At 42.2% G+C, this 17,242-nt stretch overlaps 1 protein-coding gene across 4 annotated transcripts in view; it reads left to right on the forward strand.

Annotated features, from left to right (window-relative positions):
- The window catches only part of HECW2 (HECT, C2 and WW domain containing E3 ubiquitin protein ligase 2), a 256,868-nt gene that overhangs the window by 31,106 nt on the left and 208,520 nt on the right, over positions 1-17,242 (forward strand). The window contains exon 2 of one of the 4 annotated variants that reach the window (XM_054044395.1): positions 2,215-2,331. The exons of the other annotated variants lie outside the window; for them this stretch is intronic. The gene's annotated coding sequence lies outside the window, so the exon portion shown is untranslated. The remainder of the gene's footprint in view (positions 1-2,214; positions 2,332-17,242) is intronic. 4 annotated transcript variants of the gene reach the window in all.

Raw genomic sequence — 17,242 nt, forward strand, 5'->3', positions numbered from 1 at the left:
TATGTCACTGTTCTTCAAAATGTTTCACACTCCGTGCATAGAGGTCTCGGAGCACATTGCTACTAATAATTTATTGCCTATTCACTACTGCAAACTTATGAATGATTTACTACTCACAGCAGGGAAGGCTGCATAATTTAAGAACAATGCAGAGTAAGGATTTCTTTCTGCACAGGGCAGTGGACACCAATGCACAAAACAGATTTAAAGCTAGATGGATCCCTTTTTCTGTGGTCAAGAAATACATTTTTAAAGTATAAATATAAATAGCTGAGAGTAAAGGACGTTAAAGGTCAAGCGTCCCATCCTGAATGTACCTGATCTCATTTAGTTCAAGAATAGATCAGGTCAGCACTTAGATTGAAGATACTTGGAAATACAAAAGACCATGATACTGTGACAAATTCAAGATGTTACAGTGATATAGTTCAGTCAGTCAACAAAATGCTTACCCTCCTCGTCCTCCTCCTCCAAAAAAAAAAAAAAAAAAAATACATACCAAGAAAGCATCTTTGAAGGAAGGTGGGATGTATAATTTTTATAAAGGGTTTAAATGCAGCTGGATCTTACAGTATATGCTAAATGCAATATAAAATCTGGTTATATATTCTGTGGCTTTGTGAAAACAGCTTGTCTTATTTTCTTTAACATTATTAACTACACCAGCAATGGAACTAAAGTGACTCACTGATGGCCTTGTGCTGGAATCTTGCTTTAGTTCTTCCAAAATAATGAAGAAAGAAAGTGTGTGGGTTTTGTTGCTTGTATTGCTAATGGTTGTGGGAAAGCTGATTTTTATAATGAGGAACTTTATTTGACTGGTAAGCATTCCTGTTTGAAACTCCGTTTAGCTATAGAGAAGAATCACTGGCACTGTACCTTGTAATGTGATTTGAGTGACCAGCATGGATATGGCTGGGCTGTTTTGAACTGCGTTCAGCAATTGAGTTTTAGTTTAGATTCTGGGCTCTGTGCTAGAATGTGGTTCAGCACAGTTTGGCTCAGTGAGCAGTGTCCAGCCATGCAGGGCTAGAACTGAATTTAAGTGCAGCAGAGCACATGCTGTTTGAATCTAGGTTTTCAGGCAAATGTGGATGAAGCCATATTTTAGTGGATTGTAGGCAATGTTATAGGTGGGGGGGATATAATATGCCATAAATGAAGCACAGTAATCAATATTGCCCGCTCTTGTGATTTTTATCACAAGTGATTACATTTCAGAGGCTGCTGGTGCACTTCTTGCAATTGCATGAGAAGCTCTGGCCTCCTTGCAGAGTTCAGCAGTCTCCTCTCTGTCAGCCATTTCTCATAAGAGGCGAGATGGAGAGGAGGGAGCAAACAGCCCAGAAGCTCAGCTCAACTCCGCTCCCTCTTCCCCCTCCCTTCCTCACCTCGTCTGGAAAGGGGCAGAAGGGGATGAAGATCCCCTGAAGCAGGCCATTTCCCCTCCCCTCCCCCAGCCAGGGAAGGAGGAGAGGGGACCCTGCTGCAGCGCCCCCCCCCCCCGGCCTGGGAGGGGGTGTGTGAAGAACCTTAAGACGAGCAGAGGTGAAGGTGTGATGAAGCTGAATTGACAGGGTTGGGGCTGAGCGGGGGTGGAGACCAGTGAGGTGAAGTGATGGAAGGGCTGGAAGACAGGATTAATTGCTAAGCAAGGGGCAGGCAGAGGTGGTGAGAGCTCCTGCAGCAGGGGCCAAAATTACCTAACTCAATACATTTGGGACAGTTACTCTCACTCACAGGATGGGCAGGGGAATTCAAAAATCAAGACAGACCAAAAAAAACCACAATATAATCTTAAAAAATAAAACAATAAACCCCCCCAAACCCCTCAATGGTTTAAGGTGTCTTACTCACGGTGTTTGATCTCTTGAGAGAGCGGCAATACTGCTTAATCCAGGGCTTGGAAAAGTTAGCAGACACCTACTAGGAAAGCTAAAGAGTCAAATGAAAGAATGAGGGAGAGGGGTGCACCATTGCAATATCCAGAAATAGCACCCCCATTAAAACCCCAATCTTTCCCTTCACTCCCAAGTGCTAAAAAGGAGTGGTTGCTGGGACACCTCCCGGGGTGGTGTTCCTTAGCCCAGGTTGTGGACTCCATCACTCATATCAGCCTCAAGCTTAATACACTTTTGAAGCCATTTGCTCGCATTCTTTCTATTTGCTCACACTCCAGTTTCCTGACCATTGGGTGCTATATCCCTTCCTCAGGCTTCTGGTCGCTGGAGAAGCGGGAGGTCTCTGATACTCTACTCCCATGTCAGGCATTTTGTTTTTTGTATTCTGCCTGTGAACAGCTCCAGCACCTGCCGCTGCTGCTGCTGATGGGTAAGTTTTGGAAGGATCTGATTTTTATTGGTACATGTCAATTTCCCCACAGACCGACACACACAAATATTTGTCATTAATAAGAAAAGTGCTGCTTGAGAACGAATTAGAGTTTAAGCTAAGTATATTTACTTTGTATATTTTAATGGTTATAAAGCTTTAACTTTTTGGAAATCAGTGTCTTCTGACATTTCCACATAACTTCCTGCAATAGTGAAAATTTAAATAGATAATATCAGTGTTTATTTTTCATTTTTTATCTGTCAAAATTATTTATAAAAATGGAATTCTGCCAGGCCAACTCCTAGGTTTCCCCACCAGGACCAGAATGAAATTTACATGATTCTTATCAATTTCACACTGTCAACAGGGTTCTGAAAAGTATCTGAGATTACCAGAATCCTGTTAATTTCACTCTGCTGCTGTTTGTGACAGCTGTGAGCAGAAGCAGAGGAAGATAGAACTTCATATCTTAAACAGTACTTTTTTTTTTTAAGATGAAGCTCATATTCTGCAGAAATTGATGGCTTATAGCCTACCCCCCATCTTTTTATTATTTAGTAAGTACTCATGAATCATATGGATGTGAAAGAGAATATGGGGCTGCTTTTTTTCTTTTCTTTAAAGATTCATATCACGCTGACTCTGCTTAAGTTTGTGGAAGACCTCTAGTTCACACTGGGAATGCTGAGAGGTTTAGTACACATATTAGTATAGTCCCTCCAATACTGGCCTTTACATCATTTCTAATGCATAGTCTCATCAATTTAAGTTACATGATACACGTCCATATTCACCAGGAAAATGTCCTGCAAACAACTGGTGAGTGGATTTTCCAAGCCAGTCATTGACCACGCAATGACTGACCAGAAAAAAATGGTAGCAAGAGAACAAAAACTGATAGGTTTCCCGGAAATGCTGTTTTCCATTCTCTCATGTATTGTAAGCATGTCAACAAAAATGCTGTGCCTGCTTCTTAAAAACTGCAAAAGGGAAATCATGAAAGCACTGGAAGACTAATTCATTATTATAGTGTTCCTGTAAAATTTGCTTCATTACTGAGAAAGCACTGAGCCAAAGAGAAACTTCTGACTGAACCGCAGATGATTTGCTGCATCAAATGCTCGTCTATCCTACCAACCATAGAACCGTTAGTGCAGTGTGGAATTAAATTGCTGTTGATTTCGTCTTGCTTCATAGATTCAACTCTTCTCATGGACGAAGGGAAGGGAGGGAATTCATAAGATTCTCCTGTTTCTAAAGAGGGAGACTTCTTAAAGCACAGCTGTAGTAGAACAGAAATAGAAGTGATTGAAAAGATTTATGTAAATGGGCTAAAAATCATTTCAAGAAAATTATGACTACAATAAAGCAATTCCAGTACGCTAGGAGTTTGTGGAGAGGTTTGTTTGTTTGTGGTGAAGAGGAGTTTACTGGATCTACAACATTGTGAGATTATTAAGAATAGAAAAAATGAGGATGATAACTTCACTAATACAAATTATTCAAAAGTGTGATCATCCTCCAGGATGCAAATGTGAGTTCTGCAGTTAAGCCAGTATTAACTGGTGAAGCCAGCTGAAATCAGGTTATGGATTTATTGCTAAATATTTCCATGAAAAAAAGGAAAAACAGGAAAAAAAGACACTTTTCTTGCTGTGATGCTTCTGTCTCTTTTCCTACTTGTCAATTTTATGTTACTCTAAGGCTAGGTCTACACTACGGGGGGGGTCGACCTAAGATACGCCACTTCAGCTACGAGAATAGCGTAGCTGAAGTGGCGTATTTTAGGTCGACTTACCTGGCTGTGAGGACGGCGGCAAGTCGACCGCTGCTGTGAATAATGTAGCTGGAGTCGACGTAGCTTAGGCCGACTTATTACGGTGTCTACACCACGCTGGATCCATGGGAGAAACTCTCTCCTGTTGACTCTACGATATGCTTCTAGTTCCGGTGGAGTACCGGAGTCGACGGGAGAGTGATCTGCGGTCGATTTAGTGCAGTGGATCTCAAACTTTTTTACTAGTGACCCCTTTCACATCACAAGCCTCTGAGTGCACCCCCCCAATAAATTAAACACCCTTTTAAATATATTTAACACCATTATAAATGCTGGAGGCAAGCGGGGTTTGGGGTGGAGGTTGACCACTTGTGACCCCCCCCCATGTAATGACCTCGCGACCCCCTAAGGGGTCCCGACTCCCAGTTTGAGAACCCCAGTGCGGGTCTTCAGTAGACCCGCTAAATTGACCCCCGGTGGATCGATTGCCGCAGCGTCAATCCACAGTAAGTGTAGACATACCCTTTACATCAGCAGGAGAAGGCTGTAGTGTATACACTGACATAGTTAGATTGACATAAAACAGCTTATAACTGTGTAGTATAAATCATGGCTCAGTCTATGGGAATCTCAGTGGCTCAATAATCCCCAAGTGGAGCTGGCCTTTAAAAGTAAATGTGTCAGAGAGAGAATGAGGATGGAGTGTTCTAGTTTATACAGTGGCATGAACCTTAATGTTGACAGTTGGAGTGAAATCCTAGACCTATTAAATTGAGTTGCAAAATTCACATTGACTTTAATGGGGCAAGATTTTATCCTTGGTGTCTTAAATAGAGGATGTTAGACTACACAGGGCAAATCTGTTTTGCTTCCTTTCTTTTTCATAATTCACTTATCTTTTCAGGACTCAGCAAACATTGCCTTTTGTGATCAGGCTATCCCCAGTGATACCTTATTGATGTTGCATGGGGTTAGGTTGTCCCATTAGGCATAACTCTCTTTTGAAAGAATTGGGGCTGGCTCCAAAACCAGTGTTATTCCCCAGGATCCATGATGATCCACGTATAGACCCTGTGCTTCACCATTGAGTCAGGACTTCCTGCAGCTCTGTTTTGACTCCCTAGCAATGCAGCTTCATTTGAAGTGTGCTGATGTGGACTCAGCAGCTGGCAACTGTTTCTGGTACTGTGATTTAAGGGGGAAATACATGAGTGTACAAAAGAGAAAAAGTCAATTTTTTTTTGCAAAATCTTTGTTCTTTTTAAAAAAAAATCTTCAGTATAGGGGTTGGGGAAATAACTGTACAGAATATTGGGATCAAAAGATAGAATATGAGCTATTTATTATGGAGAGTTGGTAGTCATTCCATAATTGGGGTATAGTGCTTAGTCTTCTGTTAATGTTGGCTAACTTTGCCAGCAGTGAACCAGTCCAGTTGAAATTTCATGAATACTTCTATCAGAGGATTGTTCTTTGTGAGAGAGAACAGTTTGAAAAATCTGAAGTACTTTCAGGGTTTTTTTTCTTGAAAGGTCCCATCTCAGAATGATTGACGTATGAAATACTAAATTTTTTATTTTACTTTTATTACTCAGTGAGATATGGTGACGTGGATGACTGTTTTTGGAAAGGTTGGGTGATTAGTAGTTTTAAAGTTTTTTTTTTTTTTTTTGAGAGCTCTGTGGGGTCTCAGGAACACGGTGCAATCTCTATGAACTCTGCTATGCATTTTACCTTTTCAGTAACCTCTGGTGTTTTAGATACATGGAAACACTTCCACATGGAGAGAGTGTGAAAAGACTGAGATTATTGACTTTAGCGAGGAGGCAAGTCGGGGGGGGGGTGGGGAGGATTAAAAATATACAAAATAATTAATGTGATATAATGGGTATAGTTATATAATCTGATGTGTTAAGGACCCACAGCATCTTTGATGTAAGTGTAAGAGTTGGGCAATTTTATGGCTACGATCCCACCTCCTTATCAAACAAAGGCCAACACATTAAATACAGTCATATTGTATTCCAGTTTTTAGGGGCAAGAAGGATTGGGAAAAACAGTTGTTGATTGAGAGACTGGTCACTCGCTGCTTTATTGTTTACTATAGGGCTGATGGTCTAATCAAAAGAACCAAAATATTTGACAGCAGTTAAATCAAAGTAAGTAATTTAAAAACAAATTGTGCATTCTGTGCTTCATGTAATAAGATTTGAGGATCATTGATAGAATAACCGTCTCTCTCTCTCTCTCTCAAACCATTGTACCTTAACATCCTGCAAGCTGCTGGGAAAAATATTTTTATACTAGTCGAGAAAAGAGAGGCAATAAGGGCAGACTCCCTGATCTGTGCTTTAATCAGATATATACCTTGAAAATAATAACATGAGCCTTTGTCTCCTTCTGCTGGTTTAGATGGTCATCTTGATCAATCTGGATAAATTTAATACTGGTGGAGAGTGCTCAATAATATAAATAAGTAGTGTTGGTAAAAAGCTGTATAAAATAGTCTTAATAAAGGGCCCTCCTCATTATTCTCTGCAGCCCAACTGCCCCCTCTATTCTTTGCATTGTAGGAAAGGACTTATGTTCTAATGTGAATATTTGTCCCTGAAATGTTCGTTCAGACTTTTTCAGTTGCTGTGTTTACTTTTTTGTTAATTTTATCCAAAAGGGAAGCACTAAATCCCACTGTGTGTTTTAAATAAATGTCTCCTACCAGAACATATTCCTATACTGTAATGGATTCACTGCTTTAAAATGTCATACTTGGAGTGTGCTGTTTTTGTTCCTTGACAAGCTTCCTCTATTAGGCAATAGGTGTGAGTTGTCTAATCCTATTAATGGCATGTTTACTTGTAATTTTTAAATTCAAAGTCTTTTGTAATTATGCAGTATTTAGTGAGAAAAGGGTTATAAGGCTATTTATAATGAAGGTGTTGGGAGGAAAATTTTGATTTTGGTTTAGATTACTGTGATATGAAAAAATGTCATGGGAAAGTAAGGATTCTGTTGGCACACGCTTTGCCAGCGATTCTTGGAGCAAGCAGGAGAGGAGGGGAGAGCATGTCCACACTCAGATGTCACACTCACCTGTGGACTGCCCGATTTAAAACTGAAAGCCCATTTTTGGTTCTGATGTTCACATAAAAAGTCTAGAATAAACAGATGAGATGATGCCCAGGAATCTCATTATGCACATAAAGTTTCTCTCTAGCCAGTCCCCCAACCCCCAAAAATGTGGTTCATAAATCCTACACAGTATTGAGAGGAAAAGGCAAACAAGATTTGACACTAATCATAGATAAAAATATATATAATTTTTATAAAACAGTATTGTCAGACATAAAGATAAACATTTCTGATATTGTATTTGCTTTCTGTTTTCATGTTTGAACAGAATAATTGTCTATTATAATAAAATGTAGGGCATATATATATAATTGTGGGTTTTTGTTTGAATATTCAGAAATAATAATGTTTTCTGCTTAAACAAACAGCCTTATAAGTGACCATGAATAATGGAAGGTCTTTTATGTGACACTGAACATTCCATTGTACACCTATTCATAATAGAACAATTCAGGAATGTTTTTAAACATGCCTAGGGATTAATAATGGAGTTAAAAGGGTTGTTTGTACTAATAAATGACCATACAGACTTAGTCTCTCATGCTTGTTGTGAGAATAGTCTAGTGTTAATCGTGGGATTCAGTATGCTGAGGGTGTAAAAGCTTCAAAATGAAAATCAGGCAGATGTCTAAAGAGAAGTCAAAGATAACTGGCTATAGAAAATGCTTTTCATAGTTTTTATGTGGCCCATGATTTAAGAAATGTAAAGGAAAGATGTATTTGCTGACTTTTGTCGCCTGAGAATGATACTATAGCATTTGAAAGAAATCGTTTTACGCCAGAGGGTGACTGGACTACTGGGGATCCTTATGGCTGTGCAAATGTATGTCATTTTGTATGGTCCTGATCCAAAGCCCATTGAATTCAGTGGAAAGATTCCTGTCAACTTCAGAGGGCTTTGGATTAGTCCCTGTATGTTCTGCTTATGCTCATCTGCATACTTCAACTCATTAAAATAATATAGATTTTTAAAAAGAGGTTTAAGAACGTCTGACAAAGTTGGAACTTGCTGGTTGGTTGTTGTCATCTGCTTAGGTAAAATGGCCAATAAATGTACAGGTTAACTGTTGTCCTCATGTTAGGGTTGCCAACTTTCCGATTGCAGAAAACTGCCCCCTCTCACTCCATCCCCCTTCTTCTGCCATTTGCTCTCCCCCACCCTCGTTCACTCACTCATTTTCACTGGGCAGAGGGTTAGGGGATGAGGGCTCTTGCAGGGGGTGGGGGTTCTGGGTGTGGCCAGAAATGAGGGGTTCGGAGTGTGGGATGGGGTTCCGGGTTGGGGCAGGGGCAGGAAGTTGGGCTGTGTGTGTGGGGGGGGAGAGCTCTGGGAGGGAGTTTGGGTGTGGGAGGGGGTTCAGGGCTGGGGGCAGGGGGTTGGGGTGTGGGAGGGCTGTGGGGTGTGAGCTTACCTCAGATGGCTTACCGGGTGGCGCTTACTTCAGATGGCTCCCGGAAGCGGCTGGCATTTCCCTCCAGCTCCTAGGCAGAGGCACAGCCAGGTGGCTATGCGTGCTGCCCCTGTGCGCAGGTGCCGCCCCCACAGCTCCCATTGGCCACGATTCTTGGCCAGTGGAAGCTGTTGAGCCCCTGTGGTCACACCTCCACCTAGGAGCTGGAGGGGAAAAGCCATCTGCTTTCGGAGTTGCGCGGAGCCAGGGCAGGCAGGGAGCCTGACTTAGCCCCTCTGTGCCGCCAACCGGATTTTTAATGGCCCGGTCAGCCCTGCGGACCAGAGCCGCCAGGATCCCTTTTCGACCAGGCGTTGCCACTGAAAAGCGGACGCCTGGCAACCCTACCTCATGTTTATGTACAAATGCTATTTTTAGAAGCATTAAGGAACTCCAAGCAGTGCGTCTGTGGGAAATTTCAGCTCTAAGATTATTAAAGTCACTTGACCTTTGTTATGCTGCCATATGACACCATCTGTGGCAATCTATAATCACCCAGAAATTATTTTCTGTCATGTTATACATTGTTTAATTAAATCACACCAATAGCCTATGTATAGGTAACAGAATGTGCTATCCTGAGGGTTTAAAAGAATTACAAGTATTTATGTAATTTAAAAAAATCCCCACACATTTCTTAGCCTATCTGTGTCTGGATGTGGGTTAAAATGTACTTGCGACCAACTGATGCAGATAGTGGCTAGTGCCCCATTCAGTTGCACAGGCAGAGCCTGAGCGTGTCTGCCACACTGGGCTGCGGGACGGACGGAAGACACCAGGGGACCGCTCACGTGGGGAGAGGTACAGTCCCCTCCTTGTGCTTCGCCTGGGGCAGGTGGACTGCGCCCCGGCTCGGACTGGGAGCACTATACATGGCGGAGGGTCTTGTGCCTTCCCGGGGAGGCTGTGTTTATATTTCTTTTCATTTCATTTTTTTATGGAAAACACAAAGGTCAGCTGGGGGGGGAGGGCGCACTGAAGATGCTGTGGTGTAAATCCAGCCCTGATGGGGTGTTTCCCATCTTTTATTTACCGGGCTTTTCCCTTTGCATAATGAGCTTTCCTATCATTATTATGTGCTATTAACACATTCTAATTGTCGATTGATCTTGTTTTATGTGTAACCTACCCTCCTTATTCCTGCTGGTCAATGTTAAGCTTTGGTAGGACGGCAGCGGGTGCCAACAGTGCTCCATGTTTCATGAAGATAGTGCCAGACTGAGCATGTCTCATATGTGACTGCTCACACACAATAGATGGGTACTGCTGCTGGGCCTGGTTCAGGGCCTGCACAATTAGCTATCTTCTTGAATTGCTGTTGAAATTTGTAAGTCAATGAACAAAATTATCAGGGAATGTTCATACTTTAACTTTTGGTGCCATGAAAAGTATTGATTCTTGTATTACATGTCACTGGATATTTGTGTCAATATCCGGTATGTATTTATTCCAAAGTAAATAGTCACAGCTGTTCAGATGAGGAATGGCTTGTTAGGTTAGGGCTTTCCCTTTGCAGCAGAAGAATTGAGTCTATTATAATAAAGGTTACGTTTTAGTCACGAGTATTTTTAGTAAAAGTCATGGGCAGTAAACAAAAATTCATAGCGCGTGACCTGTCCTATATACCCCTGACTAAATCTTGTTTGCTTGGGCGGGGGCAGGGAGGGTGCAGCCTGGGGGTGCTGTGGGTTCTCTGGGGGAGGGGGAAGCCCAGGACCCCTGCTGCTGCTGGCGGCATTTTGGCAGGGTGGGCAACTCCTTACCTGGCTCTGCACAGCTCCCTGGAAGTGGCGACATGTTCCACGGCGGAGGCTCGGCCAGGGGCTCCGTGCGCTGCGTCTGCCCCAAGTGCTGGCTCCGCAGCTCCCATTGGCCGGGAATCACGGCCAGTGGGAGCTGCCAGGGTGGCACCTGCGGGCAGAGCAAGGCACAGAGCCACTTGACCACGCCTCCGCCTAGGAGCCGAGAAAGGGACATTTGTCTGCTTCCAGGGAGCCCCTCGAGGTAAGCGCCACCTGGAGCCCTCACCCCCTCCTGCGCATCAACCCCCACCCCAGCCCTGCTTTAAGACTCTTGGCACTCTGCCAGACTTCTTTCCTGATTCTTTTACTGCCAGTCACATCAGGAATTGTAACCCTGATATGACAGTAGGGAAAATACATCATCATAATGATGAGACAGATTTTACATTGCCTACCACTGCAGCATATATTGGCTTTGCTAAGGCTGTGAATTCATTTCTGCTTTTAACAAAGGTATGTGCTGCCAGGGAAGGAGGGCAATAATTTAGAGACAGTTTCATTAAAATGTGTGTGTTAGAGAGAGAGACAGATGGTCAGATCAAAGGCTTATTGACATACCTGGCCAAAAACAGAGAACATCTGCTTTCAGTTCAGAATTATGCTGAACGTATCAATAGCGTTATTGCTGCCTGCAGTTGCAAAGAAATTTCTCTCTGATAAACTTACTGTCAAAGAGATTGGGGAAGTATTTGATATGTTCTTTAATGTACTTAATGTAATTTTTTAAAATATGAAATTCTATTTCCATTCCCTGAAACTCCGCAAGATACAGCATCTGATGGTGTGCCAGTTAGAGATATTAGACTGTTCCTGTGTCTCTTTATGGAAGAGCAGGATTTTTATTTTATTTATTGCATTGATACCGTTAGCAATATTCTCCTTTTTCTTCCCCACAGTCAGTGCCAGAAAGACCTAGGTATTTCCAGTAACTTTACACACTAACATTAATAGCAAAGTGATGATCCAGGATTGTGACATCTGGATTTGAACCAACTAATCAGCCCAGTGGATACAGCATTCATTTTGAGTTTATAAATAAAATCTGTGTTGGGTCAATGTTGGAAGCTTGCTCAGCCATTTTCAACAGCCATATTTTAAATGGTTATTGATTTCTAAACAGCAGTTGGCATCACTAATGTGATCTGGTCTCAAGCAGATTATTAGGAAAGAAGTTGTAACTGAAGAGCTCTTAAAATGAATGAATGATCTAAATAGTCAGCATACCTTGTGCCGTTATATTTCTGTAGCAGGCCTGAATTGTCATTCATCTTACTCTTAGTGCTAATGGTAAGGATAGCTAAATGCTATTTGTGTTTGTGTCTATGCACTATGTTGTGGAAAGGTTCCTCGATAGTTCAATATTGTAGTAAACTGCAGAATCAGACCTCTCTCTTTCCATCTTGCTATTGCTTAAATGTTTCTTAAATTTGTAACATATTAAACCCTTGAAAAATATTGGACTAAATTAAAACCCTGGCTCTAACCATCCCTGTGCTTAGAAGGCATATTCTAAACTAATCTTACAGGTCATTTCCACAATTTTACTGCTTTATCCAGTGACTAGTATTCTTAGAGTTCCACCTCCTCTCTAAGTATGTGATGTTGGCAGCTCTGTTTGTTTGTTTGTATTGTCATTCAAGATTTCTGTATACATGATGATGTGGAGTAGGATGGTTAATAAAGTGCCAGCAAGACCGCATGCTACACATTATTAAGCTGTCAGGATTTAAGAAAGGCAAACAAAACCTAAATCTATTACTAAGGGACCTAGTGGAGGGATGTTTTTCCAAATCTAATGTTTTCTGTTGCAGGACTACTGTAATTATGCAATGGGAATTGCGTAATTGAGAGTAATTTGGCTGTAATAATAGGGTCACTTTGATTATTAGTCAAGTTACTCTAAATTACCCAATTCCCATATCGTGCTGGACATATCATGGTGCAAGATAATCTAAGAGAAAAGGAGAGTTGGCTTTGTGTCAAGGAGACAATATTAAAGGTACAACAGAAAACTATCCCAATGCAAAGGAAAGAGAGGAAGAATACTAAGAGGCCAACATTGCTCCATCAGGAGCTCTTTAATGACCTGAAAATCAAAAAGGAATCCTACAAAAAGTGGAAATGTGGACAGATTGCAAAGGAGAAGTACAAAAGTATAGCACCAAGTGTATGGGGACTCAGCTACAACATCACCGGCTCATTCACCTGCACGTCCACCAATGTTATATATGCCATCATATGCCAGCAATGCCCCTCTGCTATGTACATTGGCCAAACTGGACAGTCACTACGCAAGAGGATAAATGGACACAAGTCAGATATCAGGAATGGCAATATACAAAAACCTGTAGGAGAACACTTCAACCTCCCTGGCCACACAATAGCAGATGTTAAGGTAGCCATCTTACAGCAAAAAAACTTCAGGACCAGACTCCAAAGAGAAACTGCTGAGCTCCAGTTCATTTGCAAATTTGACACCATCAGATCAGGATTAAACAAAGACTGTGAATGGCTATCCAACTACAGAAACAGTTTCTCCTCCCTTGGTGTTCACACCTCAACTGCTAGCAGAGCACTCACCCTCCCTGATTGAACTAACCTCGTTAACTCCACACTGATATATACCTGCCTCTGGAGATTTCCATTACTTGCATCTGAAGAAGTGAGGTTCTTACCCACGAAAGCTTATGCTCCCAGTACTTCTGTTAGTCTCAAAGGTGCCACAGGACCCTCTGTTGCTTTTTACAGATTCAGACTAACACGGCTACCCCTCTGATACTGATCAGAAAGGCTAAGGCATAAAAAGAGTTACACCGAGCCAGGGACACACAAGGCAATAAAATGGGCTCTAGAAATACATTAGGAGCAAGAGAAAGATGTAGGAAGGTGTAGGTCCTCTACTTAGTGGGGAAAGAGAACTAATAACTGATGACATCAAGAAGACTGATGGCCTTTAATGCCTATTTTGCTTTAGTTTTCAATAATGGTGACCAGCTACTCAACACAGTTAATACTAACAAAAAAGGACAGGGAACATACGTCAGAATAGGGAAAGAACCCATCAGGGACCCATCTCATGATCATTTGGTGAGACTGGAAGTCATTTTTCTTCTACGCATAGTGGCTGTAGAAGTAGTTCCATTCCAGCACCGGGAGAAGGGATTCTATTCCAAATATTTTCTGGTCCCCAAAAGGAATGGGGGATGGAGACAGACATTAGATCTCAGACTCCTAAACACCTTTGTGAGATTGCAGAAATTGAGGATGGCAACTCTCACAGTTGTGATTCCATTGTTACATTTTGAGGGTTAGTTTGAGGCCTTCCATCTTCAGGACACATTTTCATGTTGCAGTTCACCCCTCTCACAAGAGGTTTCTTTGTTTGACAATCAGCAAGCGTCACTTCCAGTATCAAGTGCTTTTGTTTTAGAATATACTTGGGGCAGATGAGAAGCCAAAGATCATGCAAGTAGTAGCCACTCACTGGCATCGACTTTTTATCTTTCCCTACCTCTGCATTTATGGCATTATTGACAAATGTTTTAGTTGCTGAAATTTGCATAGCTGCAACCGGGTCCTCAGTACATACTTTCTCCAAATATTAATATGCTTTGGTTCATGCTTTTCAGGTCAGATGTTGTGGCTGGCAATGCAGTTTTGTCTTCAGTGTCCCAACTGACTCGGAAATGGCCTCCATCTTTTGAGGATGCTGCTCTGCAGTTACCTGAAGTGGAGCATCTATACGCACACTGCTCGAAGAAGGAGAATTTACTCATCTCGTGCCGTAACTGGAGTTCTTTGCGATGTGTATCCCCTGGGTCCTCCACTACCCACCCTCCCGCCCCTCTGTCCGTCTGGGCTTTGTGGTAGAGAAGGAGCTAAGGGCAGTTTACCCGTGCAGCTTTATATATCCTCATTCTGGGGAGCATATCCGAGGACTGAACAGGCATTTCTACCAAAAATCTTAGATCTAAGCTGCAGTGGAGCACCCATTTTGAAGAACTCTAGTTACGGCACAAGGTGAAAACCTCTCCTCCTTTACTTTCAACAGAGTGGACTAATGAGACATGCTAATTGCCAATTAGTCTTTGTAAATACCCCTTGTGGGGATAGTCAGGAGAAATAAAAAGCCTGTTGAGCAACACCCCCAGGCCTATTTAATTTGTTCCTTTTAACTCTTCACATGTGGGACCACAGCAGATATTAATACAGGTATGGGTTTGTTTCTTGATGGATGCAGTGTACCTGCAGGATGAATCAGTGATACTTGCAATATATAAGGCTACTATTTAGTCACAAAGGTCATGGAATCTGTGACTTCAGCCCTAGTGGCTGGGAGCTGCAGGGTCCCACAGTGTCAGGGAGCTGTGAGGTACCCTTGCCCCCTAAGACAGCTGTGTCCCCAAGCTCGTAGCCACCACCGATGGCAGGGGGAACCCCCGTGGCTCCCCCACTGCCAGTCGCAGGGGGGCCCCCGCGGCTCTCTAACAACGGCGTTGGTTGCAGGGAGATTGCCGCAGCTCCGCGCACTGCTGGGTAGAGGGACTCCAGCAGCTCCCACTGCAGCGGGAGGAGGGGTGTGTGTGCCTGGAGCCTTCAGCCACCCGGCATCTGCCCAGCCCCTTCCCATTTTATCATGGATATTTTTAGTAAAACTCAGGGACAGGTCATGGACTTCTGTGAATTTTTCTTACTGCCTGTGTCCTGTCTGTGACTTTTATTAAAAAATATCCATAACAAAATCTTAGCCTTAGCAATATAAGGCTTATTTAAGTATGGATTTCATATATTTGTATGGGCATCGTTGGTTTTGGACTCATGGTTGTTGCAACAAGGTAGAAACTGTACAAGGGAAACACTGAAACTGCTCATATACAAAGTGATGTCCTTTACACAAAGTAAACAAGTTGGAAAAAATAGTGTTCTTTCTATCTAAAGTCTTTCTGCTATAGAAATCTTGTCACTTTTAATGAACTCTTCAGACCAATGTGATTTTTCAGCTTGATGGTGTCCCTTTTGAAACAGAAATTAAATAAATAGGGAAGGTAAGCCAGAGTCTACAACTGTGGAAAGGACAAATTAATCCTGCACATCCTGGTAATGTGGAAATCACCAACTCAGAAATCCACTAACCCTACTGGATCAGATCAGGATTAAACAAAGACTGTGAATGGCTATCCAACTACAGAAGCAGTTCCTCCTCCCTTGGTGTTCACACCTCAACTGCTAGCAGAGCACCTCACCCTCCCTGATTGAACTAACCTCGTTATCTCCATACTGATTTATACCTGCCTCTGGAAATTTCCATTACTTGCATCTGAAGAAGTGAGGTTCTTACCCACGAAAGCTTATGCTCCCAATACTTCTGTTAGTCTTAAAGGTGCCACAGGACCCTCTGTTGCTTTTAACCCTACTGGAATATATTCCATGCTTGTTTGAACACGCACTGGTATCAAACATAATTTTCAGTGGATGAGGTCAATTGGAATGCGTACTTTATGGAAGACCACATGGCCAGAGTTTTCCCAAACCTTATAATGGGGATGATAGTATCAGATATAAAGTTGAATCATGGAGACAAAGGTAGCTGGATTTGTATTTGTTGGATATTGAAGGGATTCCCCTGAGTATCATTTATGAATTGTATCTCCAATTTGCAATTGGATAAAAATAAATGAGCTTTGATTACAACTTCCATATGAAATAAATTTTAATAACTGCCAAAGAACTTCACTTAAATCCACCTCCTTTAAGTGGCAATAAAATTTGTTTACCATTCATGAATGTGACATTGTCCCTGAGCAGTGTCTGCATTGGCACAACTGATTACCCGGAAATGAGACTGCAGTGAATAATCAGGGACTCTGGTAGTAAGTAGTAAATAATGTTACTGTTTTCATTCAATCAAAGTAATTGTTTTAAAAAGTAAACTACACTTTTTGGATCTGCCATTCATGTTTTTTAAATACCGAAGTACTTTCTCTGCAGTTAGCTAGTCTCCAACTGCTGCCTCAGTGCCACTGCCCTCTGTTCCTTGTGGCTGTGCATTTGATTTCTTCTAGCCAGAGGGGGAGAGAGAAATGTTGAGCTGCTCTTTTGCTGTCAAAATGGTATATATTGGTCTTCATAATCACTTCCTGTGGAAAAAGCCACAGGAGTAGAAAAGTGATTTGGGAAGTTCTGAGTTGGCATTTATGGAGTTCCAGAGGTGCCATCCGTTTAAAAGTAGGAGGGAGTTGCAGGGAATGTAGGGGGCAGCAAATATCCTGACAGCGACTGAGAAATCCTGTTGCTTTTAGGAATTAAGAGGACCAGTCCTTTATACTGCTTCCTAGGCCTTTCTTACTCAGAGCTGCACTGCACTGTGATCTAAGCTCCTTGGGAGGGAAGAACGAAAGGGGCAGAGAAGGATTCCACACGAGTGAGTGTATGCAGGCTCCTAGAAGTTACTTCTAACGAGCAAGTAGAGTGCTATCCTTTTGTTCTGGCCTCTCTTAAGCTCCTTTCTAGCCCTAAAATCTGTCAATATGACCATACAACAGTTGATACATAGTACAAAAAATGATTATATTGAATGTGAGTTTGTGCTTTCCCAGCCTGTGGCATAATACCCTCACATGCTGGTTGCTTTTTTTGTTTTTCATCTCCTTAACAGCAGTCTTGGGATGGATATGTTTGAGACAGACTGTGACCTAGCCTCAAAATGCTAAACTGAGGGCAATAGCATCAGTACTTGCAGGGGAATTCTG

This window comes from Malaclemys terrapin, chromosome 11 (genome assembly GCF_027887155.1).
Source record: "Malaclemys terrapin pileata isolate rMalTer1 chromosome 11, rMalTer1.hap1, whole genome shotgun sequence".
Taxonomy (NCBI): Eukaryota; Metazoa; Chordata; order Testudines; family Emydidae; genus Malaclemys; species Malaclemys terrapin.